The sequence below is a fragment of the Odocoileus virginianus genome, unplaced genomic scaffold (genome assembly GCF_023699985.2).
Source record: "Odocoileus virginianus isolate 20LAN1187 ecotype Illinois unplaced genomic scaffold, Ovbor_1.2 Unplaced_Contig_32, whole genome shotgun sequence".
Lineage (NCBI taxonomy): Eukaryota > Metazoa > Chordata > Mammalia > Artiodactyla > Cervidae > Odocoileus > Odocoileus virginianus.
In genome coordinates this window covers 338,679-349,942 of record NW_027224349.1, presented here as the reverse complement: position 1 = coordinate 349,942, position 11,264 = coordinate 338,679, and the positions used below count along the sequence as shown (strand labels likewise).

At 46.4% G+C, this 11,264-nt stretch overlaps 2 pseudogenes; one reads left to right on the top strand and one right to left on the bottom strand.

Annotated features, from left to right (window-relative positions):
- Positions 1–1,382: 1,382 nt before the first annotated feature.
- On the top strand, positions 1,383–3,289 carry LOC139034168 (TAF5-like RNA polymerase II p300/CBP-associated factor-associated factor 65 kDa subunit 5L pseudogene; annotated as a pseudogene).
- A 6,437-nt stretch (positions 3,290–9,726) lies between these two features.
- On the bottom strand, positions 9,727–10,643 carry LOC110132260 (ferritin light chain pseudogene; annotated as a pseudogene).
- Positions 10,644–11,264: the final 621 nt, after the last annotated feature.

Below are 11,264 nucleotides of genomic sequence, written 5' to 3'. Positions count from 1 at the left end.
AGCAGCAGCACTAATTTTATTATCAATGAAGTATGATTAATCTTATTAAGCATAAAACCTGCAGTTGTTAAAATGTTTACTAAAGAAAACAAAGCTGAAATAAGGCTTTAGCGGAAGCGGTGTTATCAGCCAAGTGGTTTTGTCTAAACATGTTGATACATTCAAGAAAATTAAAACATAGTATGAGAATGTTCTGTATATGTGTTGTAATGAATAGCCTACTTTTGTCACTGAAGTGTATGTGGAAATAATATATATGTAATATTAATTTGTACCATTATGTAACCTTTAAGGTTGAACAGTTAAGGAATTGAAAAATTATGAATGTGTTATTTAGTCATGTTTGTGCTATAAATCTAATATCAATGTCTCTTTAAGATGTGACAACTATGTGAGAAAAATACTTTGTACATTATTTGTTGTTTTGTTAGTGATCCTTTAGAGTTGTTAGCCCTCATTTTAAATGTTAAAAAACTTCATTGGTTTATAGCTAAATATTTTTTCTTGGTTTGGTAATATGTTATGATTTGGTAATATGCTTTCAGTATATTTCAGTTTACTGTATTTTGTGCTTTGCTAAATTTTTGTTTTATAAAATATTGAAACTTTTTAAAGTATATACTTAAAAATGTTTTTCAGCGTTTACTTTTTGTTGTGCTGATTCTTGGCTACTGTGCATGGGCTCTCTCTAGTTGCAGGAGGCAGAGGCTACTCTTCACTGCAGTACACAGGCTTCTATTGTGGTGGCTTTTCTTGTTGTGGAGGTCCATATCTAGGGCTCACAGGATTTCAGTGATTTCGTCATATGGGCTCAGTAGCTGGGGCACAGAGGCTTAGTTGCCCTGAGGCATGTGGGATCATCTCAGATCAGGGATCGAACCTGTCTCCTGCATTAGCAGGCAGACTCTTATCCACTGGACCACCAGGGAAGTCCACAAGTTGTATGTGTACTTTATAATGAAGCATGAATCATATTTTATTATGAATGGAAAAGTACTATATGATCCATGTTTATGTCTAGACTTTAAACTTAAGTCTGAATTAAATAAATTAACATCAAAAAGAAAAATCAAAGATGCTCAAAGTAGTTTACTGTCAAAATATGTCCAGAGGCCCGGCGAGCGGGCCCGCTCTCTCGGGCGTTTAAGCTAGAGGAGTGTCTCTGGGCCAAAGTCGGGATGAAACTTGGCACATGGTGGCGGGGAGGACGCTAACGAGCCCGGCGATGCCCACCTGCAAGGGCGCCCTAGAGGCGGCCGCACCCCTGACAGCCGGCTGCGGGCTGTGCGCCGCAGAGCCCGAGGCCGCAGAGCGCCTGGGCGAGGCGTGGGCGGGGAGCCGAAGAGAACCCTTGGAACAGCAAGACATACAGGGGAAGAGCTCAGACCCAGCAACCAGGTGACCGAAGCGCCCCTCCTGGCACTGTGGACCCCACGGCACCTGTCTGACTTCTGTGAGCCTCAACTTTCTCATCTGAGGAATGTTCCCTACCCTATGGGTCATGAAACGGGTCCGCACCGAGCAGATCCAGATGGCCGTGTCCTGCTACCTCAAACGCCGGCAGTACGGGGATGCGGATGGCCCACTGAAGCAAGGCCTGCGGCTGTCACAGAGCACCGAGGAGATGGCTGCCAGCCTCGCAGTCCAATCAGAATCTGGTTGTGCCAACATAGTGTCCGCAGCCCCTTGCCAGGCAGAGCCCCAGCAGTATGAAGTACAGTTCGGACGGCTGCGGAATTTTCTCACCGATTCTGACTCCCAGCACAGCCACGAAGTGATGCCTCTCCTCTACCCTCTCTTTGTCTACCTCCATCTCAACCTGGTCCAGAACAGTCCGAAGAGCACAGTGGAAAGCTTTTACAGCCGCTTCCATGGAATGTTTCTGCAGAAAGCCAGCCAGAAGGATGTCATCGAACAGCTCCAGACCACACAGACCATCCAGGACATCCTAACTTCCAGCTGCGAGACTTCCTGGACAACAAGTACTTGGTTCGTCTGCAGGAAGACAGCTACAACTACCTCCTCCGCTACCTCCAGAGTGACAACAACACCGCGCTGTGCAGGGTCCTCGGCTGGCACATGCACCTGGACGTGCAGCCCGCCAAGAGGACGGACTACCAGCTCTACGCCAGCGTGGGCTCTTCCCGCGGCGAGGGCGGTGGCCTGGAGCCCGCCGACGTGCCGGCGCCCATCCTGCAGAATGAGGCCGCGCTGGAGCTCTTGCAGGAGAGCATCAAGCGCGTCAAGGACGGCACCCGCCTCACTCACCACCATCTGCTTCTACGCCTTCTACAACACAGAGCAGCTGCTGAACACTGCAGAGGTCTCCCCGGACAGCAAATTGCTAGCGGCAGGCTTCGACAACTCCTGTATAAAACTGTGGAGTCTGCGCTCCAAGAAGTTAAAGTCAGAACCCCATCAAGTAGACGTGTCCCGCATCCACTTGGCTTGTGATATCCTCGAGGAGGAGGATGACGAGGACGACAATGCAGGCACGGAGATGAAGGTCCTGCGGGGACACTGCGGGCCAGTGTACAGCACCAGGTTTCTCGTGGACAGCTCGGGGCTGCTCTCCTGCTCCGAAGACATGTCCATCAGGTACTGGGACCTGGGCAGCTTCACCAACACCATGCGGTACCAGGGCCATGCCTACCCCGTATGGGACCTGCACATCAGCCCGCACAGCCTGTACTTCGCCAGCGGGTCCCACGACCACACGGCCCGGCTGTGGTCATTTGATCAGACGTACCCACTGCGAATCTACGCCGGGCACCTGGCAGACGTGGACTGCGTCAAGTTCCACCCCAGTTCAAACTACTTAGCCATGGGCTCGACCGATAAGACGGTGCGGCTGTGGAGCACCCAGCAGGGGAACTCAGTGAGGCTCCTCACGGGCCACCACGGCCCTGTGCTCTCCCTGGCCTTTTCCCCCAACGGTAAGTACCTGGCATCTGCAGGCGAGGACCAGCGGCTGAAGCTGTGGGACCTGGCATCCGGGACCCTCTACAAAGAGCTGCGGGGCCACACGGACAACATCACCAGCCTGACCTTCAGCCCGGACAGCAGCCTGATCGCGTCCGCGTCCATGGACAATTCCGTGCACGTCTGGGACATCAGAAGAGCGCACTGCAGCACCCCCGTGGACGGCTCGTCCAGCAAGCTCGTGGGTGTCTACACTGGCCAGATGAGCAACGTTCTGAGCATGCAGTTTATGGCCTGCAACCTCCTGCTGGTGACCGGAATCACACAAGAAAGTCAGGAACATTGATTTGGATCTTTGATATGACGGACTGGGGCATACGAAGGGCTCCAGATGGCAAGTCTTAGGACAGACAGAATCACTGACTGACTGTGAAAGACTCCCCATGTCCCCCCTTGCCCTGCCGGTGTCCCGAACCCACCACTCTCCACTCAGCCCCCAGGTGTGGAAGCACAGGGGCAGGAAGGGTGGTGACGGGGAGCAAAGGTGAGATAGGAATCACAGAGATCCCACTGTGTCCTCGCGTGGCCCCTCCGTATCTCTGGCACCAAGGTGCCCTTGCCTCGCTGGGGCTGCACTTGACCTGAGGATGTTTGCCAGGCACCCTCCCCAGGAGCAGTGCCGCAGGGTCACCGGGTGGAAGGGACTCTCTCCAGGGAGGAATGCGGGGGTGAGAATTAGGCAAAGGGGCAGGGTCATCCTGGCAAATGTTCTTCCTTTTCTGTGATTACAGAGAACCAGGACTGTTTACTATTGTTATTATAATTATTACTGAGAAGAGGAGACCTAGCACTGGCAGAGGGGGTTTCTCTGCTCTCATCTTTCAGGTCTTAACTCCTGGCACTGGCTGTGACACTTGGAGTTTTGAGGTTCAGGGAATTGAGAGAACTTGGTCGCACAGTGTGTTGGGAGAAAGGGAAATCTCCTGAGTGACAGCTGGATCACTCCTGAGTTTCTGGAAGTGGGTGGGCGGATTTGACTGAGAAAGTCTTGGGCTCTTGCAGCAGTGGTGTGAAAGAAAGATTCTTTTTGTGGCTGCACTTCTATTAACAATTCTCTCCCCCAAAAGGTCGGATTGTGGTAAAGAAATGAAAATGATTAGAAGTGAAAAGTCAAAAGAAAGAATTAAAAAATGTTGAATTTCCAAATGATTCCAAGGTGTGGCTTTTCCAGCATCTTTTCCTCCTGAGATCATCCCTCCCACCTGCTTTGCGATAGCAGTTTATCTAACCGTCTGTGAAACAAATCATAAGTACGAACACATGCGTCGAAAACTATGCTCTGAGGATGAAGCGACTTCCAATTTGTGGGAAAAGGATTAAATATTCTGTTTTCTGAAAAGAGTTATTTTGTATTTCGTTTTCTATTAAAATGTGTTTAGTTTCAAAAAAAAAAAGAATATGTCCAGTGTCCAATCCCAATGTTATGGAGATAAGTTATTTCCATTCTTACTGTTTTCATTTAAATGAAGTGTTTGAATAGGGCTAGCAAGTGAGAAATTTACATTATTTTATCTTAGATACCAGCATGAGGTAAGAATTACCTTTTTTTTTCAAAGAATGAAACAGATTATAAAGCTAAAGCATTTATTTTAAACACTGTAATCTCCATACACAGTTAAACAAAAAGTTCTGAAAATTTATAGTTTGCTGTGATTTGGGGGCTTCCCAGGTGGCTCAGATGGTAGAGTCTGGCTGCAGTGCAGGAGACCAAGGTGACTTGGGTTCAATCCTGGGTCAGTAAGATCCCCTGGAAAAGGGAATGACTACTGACTCCACTGTTCTTGCTTGCAGAATCTCATGGACAAAGAAACCCAGTGGGCTGTATATAGTCCATGGGGTCACAAAAAGTTGGACATGACTGAGCACACACACATGTATGCATGTACTGTAATTTTTATTTCCCCTTTTTTATGCTATATCATGATTAGGAGGCAAAGTAACTTTTTATTTATTTACTAGATATTTACTAATATCTTTCCATTAAAATACAGTGTGCTACTACAGAAAGTTTTTTTAAAGTCTGTTTTTTGTTTTTTTTTTTAGGAAGTTTCTGCTGTTTTGTCTCCTTTGAATTTTAAGAATAGGTATCAGTATCACACAGGGTTTTCTGTCCTAGAGCATCCTCTCTGTGTGTTGCCTTAAAGTTTCACTTTGAAGGGTGAGGCTGCTGACTGTTTCCAAAGGCTTCCTTCTGTGGATAGTTTAACAGAGTAAAAAAAGTAACAAGAATAGATATTTTAAAGTATGTGTCTAGCAAGGAGCATGAGCAATTACATTTGAAGAATTTTGGACATGGAAACACTAATTCATCTGCTTTCTATTTGTGAAAAAGGATTTGAAAAAAATTTTTTTTTTTTTTTAGGATTTGAATTTTTAACACTGTATCCTTCCTATATGTAAACTAGTAACAGTGATTTCATAAATGGCCAGTAAGTTTGCAATAGATCTGATTTTTGTCTTTTAGCAACAGTGGAAAGGAATGCTGAAAACAGTACTTGTCTATCTCAGATGTCTTAGGCTCCAAACTCTAAATAACCACTTGGTATCACTAGTGGAATGCTCTGGTACTATTGAAATTTTCTCTTTAAACAGGTTTTTTCTTTGTCTAAAACAGTCACCTTTCAGTGTCAATTTCACATTCTCTAGCCTCCCCATGTGCTTACCAGAGTGTCACATTTTCCTTCCACAGGAAGCTGAAACACTGTATCAAGTTCTTGAAGAAATTAGGCTTACATAACTCTCCTCCCCTGTTGATGACTTCTTATACCATTTTACACACTAATAGTGTTAAATGATGTCATTATTACTGTTTAATATTATCACTTCAAACTTTGGTTAACCAAAGGAATTAATCAAGGGACTTAAAGACCCTTTATGGATATTTTAGTCTGAGAGTTCTCTTAAAGTGATACTTGTGTACGTAATTTTAAAATCAGTCAACATGTATTTACTATAATACTGTATTTGGCAAAGGAAACAAATTATAATGTGAAACCTGGTTTTATAAAACCACAAGCTATGCAGCATTTCAGTATATACTGGTCAATATACTGCATTATCATATTAATGTAAATTTAAGGCTGTGCTGAAGCTTGAAAAAAAAATACACGCACACACCAGACACCCTTCTTGAAGTTATGAATTGTTTAAACATAAATGACTATGTGACTTTGCTGGACCAATGATTATTTTATACTAAATATTATTATTAAGGCAGTCTAAACCTGAGACAAGTTACATAGATTGTTTCATATATAAAAAAAAAAAAACACATTTTTCTTTGAAGGCAAAGACACATTCACTGAGGTATCTTTGTAGTTATAATCATTTGGTCCCTTAATACTCCATATGCTAGGTTGGATTTAAGCTTTGTTGTGATTATTAGAATATTCAGGCTACAGTTACAATATACACCTGCACACCAATGTTGAAGGAAAGTTACACAGCTCAAAATAGCCTGGAGTTAAAAGTCCCCTCCAGGACCTCTCCACCATTCTATGCAAAACAAAGAATTATCTCACCGCCACCCACCCCCCCAAAAAAGGACGTTAAGGTTGATTGTGCCCAATTCCCAGCCAATCCACCCTCTGGCTGACCTCCAGAATTCCATGCCCCAGCTGTTTTAAGAGATAACTACTCCAAACAATCCTGGAGAAGAACAGGCCCCCTTAAGACAGTAACTTCCCACATACATGCCTATATATACTTACTCTTTTCTTGGGTAAGTGCAGCAGCTCACTAATCTGACTGCTGCCCCTTCTCACCTCATTAAAGGTGATCTGTTCCTGTAAAGTGCCAGTCTCATTCTTTTTCCGAACCTCGCCTTCTCTAACTCCCTTACCCTACATTTTTCGCTGACGAAACCGGGAAATTGAAGTTGCTTCTCATTCTCCACAGCCAGCTCTTTGGAGCGTGGAAGCCTGCTGAGCTCACTTTCCTGCCCAGGCTTTCAAGACCTCCTCAAGAGGACGCCCTGTGCCTTCGTGAGCGGTACAAGTCCTGTGTAAGGGCTTTATTGGTTTTCCACGTAACCCGACAAATATTGGCCTCTCTCTCTCTCTTCCTCTTTTCTCTACACTTTCTTTTCCACGAGACTGACCAACTCCAGGACAGAGGCCTTTTGCCATTCGACCTCCCTCCATCCACCACGAATTCTCGCCTGACCCAGTAGCCCAGGTAAGCTCAGACGGTACTCTAGGGCGCCATAGACTATCGTCCTTTCCAGGGTTCCCAGGGAACCCTCCAGCCAAAAGGCCCTCCAGGGAGGTACTTGGGGGATGTCCAGGGAGGTACTTCGGGGATGTCCCTCCCTCCTTCAGAGTATCTCTCTCTTTACCATTCAAAAGATTAGGTGATGACCTTTTCTCTCGACCGGACAGTCGCTAGCCATTTGCTATGGGGTCAAGCCAATCCATCCCACGGGACTCTCCCTTGGCCTGCGTAAAATGAAACCTCAAACCTCTACTCTTGACCGATCTCAAGGTTCATAAACTCGAGTCACTTTGCACTCAAATTTGGCCTCAATACAAACTGGATAACCAGAATCACTGACCTGAGTTCAGGACTTTTGATTTCAATATTTTATCAGATCTCACAAACTTCCTCAAATGGAATAGCAAGTGGTCGGAGGTACCCTATAATCAAGCCATCTGAGACCACAGAAGCCATCCTTCTCTCTGCAAGGACTGTTCTACCTATCAAATCCTCCTCTGCTCTCTCTCCCCCTCCATTACAAAAGAATCCAAATCTAAAGCCCCTAAAAGGCCCCCTAAACCCTCAGCCCCCAATTTTGACCAGACAGATGAGCCTCCTCCCTACCGCCCTGGAGAAAAAGCTTCTGGAGATGAGACCCCATCCTCTAGCCCTTCCTCCTCCAAAACAGAAAGCGATGACTCCAAAACCCCAAAAGAGATTTCCACCCCTGCCCTCCATCAGCCAGGACCTGAAGCAAACACATGTTTCCTCTCAGAGAGGCCCTACATGGGCCCTTAATTTCTGATATGAGCCAAATTGAAGAAAAATTGGGATCCTTTTCAGAAAATCCTACTAGATATAGAAAAGAATTCCTCCACCTTACACAAGCATATCATTTAACCTGAAATGATCTTTATTACATCCTAAATGCCACTTTAACCCCTGATGAAAAGAAACGGATATGGCAGGCAGCCCAGACTCATGCTGATCAGCTCCATAACCAAGATAGGACTAATCCAGTGGCTGATGATGCAGTCCCTTTAACTGAGCCACGGTGGACATATCAAGCAGGCAATGCCAGCATCTGTACCTACATCATATGATCACCTGTTTACTAGAAGGAATGCTAAAAAGCTCTCACATTCATGTTAACTACGATAAGATTAGGGAAGTGACTCAAGAAAAAGATGAAAATCCTGCCCTTTTTCTTTCACAGCTTACTGAGGCAGTCCAAAAATACACTAATCTAGATATTTCCACCCCTGCCAGACTTCTGTACCTACATGTCCAGTTCATAAGCCAGCCAGCCCCTGATATTTGCCAAAAACTAAGCCAGTTTCAGAAGGGCCCCAAAACCCCTCAGTGAGGTCTCCTATAAATAGCCTTTAAAGTTTTCAAGAATTGGGAGGAAGAAGTGAAACAACAAAAATAAAAGGAAAGAAAGGCCAACTATGCTTTATTTCCTGCAGCTATCCAAAGAAAAAATTCAAGCCCTTTGTCCCATCGACCTGGGCCCACCGGATAGGAGTTAACCCTTCAGGCCCCTGCTTCAGATGTAACCAAACAAGACACTGGGCTATGTCCTGCCCAAACCCACAGCCACCCACCAAACCCTGTTCCACCTGCAAACAATGGGGCTACTGGAAGATGGACTGTCCTCAGACACTACCCACCAAATTCTGGGACCTACCCCAGGCCCAACAACAGTGAGCCAGGAACCAGACTCAGGGAGGCCCTGGCACCCCAGACCATGGTTCCTTGGATGAAGTGAGAGATGATCCAGTTGTGCCTGAGTTATTCCAGGGATGGAGCCCAAGCTCCAGACTCCAAGTATGCTGCATACAAACAGACTCGGAGCTTCGGGTAATTGGCATGGTGGCCGGACACAAAGTCTCGTTCCTAATAGACACTGGAGCAGCCTTTTCACTTTTAACCTCCTTTAAGGGCCCTCTCCAACCTTCAGAAGTGGCCGTCGAAGGGGTCTTAGTTTAGTTAAGTTCAGTCACTCAGTAGTGTCCGACTCTTTGTGATCCCATGAACCACAGGATGCCAGGCTTCCCTGTCCATCACCAACTCCCAGAGTCCCCCAAACCCATGTCCATCGAGTCGGTGATGCCATCCAACCATCTCATCCTCTCTTGTCCCCTTCTCCTCCTGCCCTCAATCTTTCCCAGAATCAGGGCCTTTTCAAATGAGTCAGCTCTTTGCATCAGGTGGCCAAAGTATTGGAATCTGAATTTCAGCTTCAGCATCAGTCCTTCCAATGAACAACCAGGACTGATCTCCTTTAGGATGGACTGGTTGGATCTCCCTGCAGTCCAAGGGACTCTCAAGAGTCTTCTCCAACACCACAGTTCAAAACCATCAATTCTTCTGTGCTCAGCTTTCTTTATAGTCCAACTCTCACATCCATACATGACCACTGGAAAAACCATAGCCTTGACTAGACGGACCTTTGTTGACAAAGTAATACCTATGCTGTTTAATTTCCTGTCTAGGTTTGTCATAACTTTACTTCCACGGAGTTAGCGTCTTTTACTTATTTATTTATTTATGCTGCAAAAAGCTTTATTGTTTCCATTTGGTCCAAGGCTTGAGAGAGGGCTCCAGGATGTTAAAAAGCTGCCTAGTAGCTGCAGAGAGGGGCTTCAGGCAGCCCTGATGTTAGGTGGGTTCTTCAAAGGCCACTGGTCTCCAGAAGCTCCTAGTCGTGCTTGAGGGTGAGCCTCTCGAAGAGATACTCGCCCAACCCAGCCTGGGGACCAGCCAGCCTGCGGAGGTTGGTCAGGTGGTCACCCATCTTCTTGATGAGTTTCACTTCCTCATCTAGGAAGTGGTTCTCCAGGAAATCACAGATGTGGGGGTCTCCGCGGGCAGAAGCCAGGCCATGCAGATCCAACAGGGCTTGATTCAGGTTCTTCTCTACGAGAAGGGCGGCTTCCATAGCGTCCTGGGTTTTACCCCACTCATCTTGAGATGGCTTCTGCACGTCCAGGAAGAGGGCGCGGCCGCCACGCTGGTTTTGCAGTTTCAAGAGACGCTCCGCGCCCTCGCGCTTCTCCTTGGCCAATTCGCGAAAAAAGTGACTTGTCACAACCTCCAGAGCCACATCGTCGGTCGAAATAGAAGCCCAGAGAGAGGTAGGTGTAGGAGGCCCGCAGTTGCATGTTAACCAGGCGGTTGACGGCGGCCTCCACCTCGGTAGAATAATTCTGACGAATCTGGGAGCTCATGATTGGTCGGTAATAAGGAGTTAAAAAATGGTGGCTGGTCCCGGTGATCGCGGACAGCTGAGTGGCTGACTCCGGAGGTTGCGACTGGAAAAAAGGTTGGAGGGTAGTCGGAGGCTGGAGCAAGGGGCGTCCCTGGGTCTGTTCCGTCCAAGCACTGTTAAAGCAACAGACATTTCCGCGGGGCCACGGATCACACTTCCAAGCGTCTTTTAACTTCATGGCTGCAATCACCATCTGCAGTGATTTTGGAGCCCCCAGAAATAAAGTCAGACACTGTTTCCAAGGTTTCCCCATCTATTTGCCATGAAGTGATGGACCCGGATGCCATGATCTTAGTTCTGTGAATGTTGACCTTTAAGCCAACTTTTTCACTCTCCTCTTTCACTTTCATCAAGAGGCTCTTCAGTTCTTCACTTTCTGCTATAAGTGTGGCATCATCTGCATATCTGAGGTTATTGATATTTTCTGTCGTCTTGATTCCAGCTTGTGCTTCCTCCAGCCCAGCGTTTCTCATGATGTACTTTCTGCATATAAGTTAAATAAGCACGGTGACAATATACAGCTTTGACATACTACTTTTCCTATTTGGAATCAGTCTGTTGTTCCATGTCCAGTTCTAACTGCTGCTTCCTGACCTGCTTAAAGGGGTCTCAGGCATCGCCTTTTTATCCCAAAATAACCCCTCCTCTCCTTTGTTCCTTTGGTAAGGCAACACTAACACATTCTTTTATAGTAGTTCCTCAATGCCCAATGGCATTGATGGGACGTGATCTTCTGGCTAAGCTACAAACTTCTATAAACCTCCCATTCTTAGATCCCATATCAATTCTTTGCATCCAAATGGCACCCGAACCC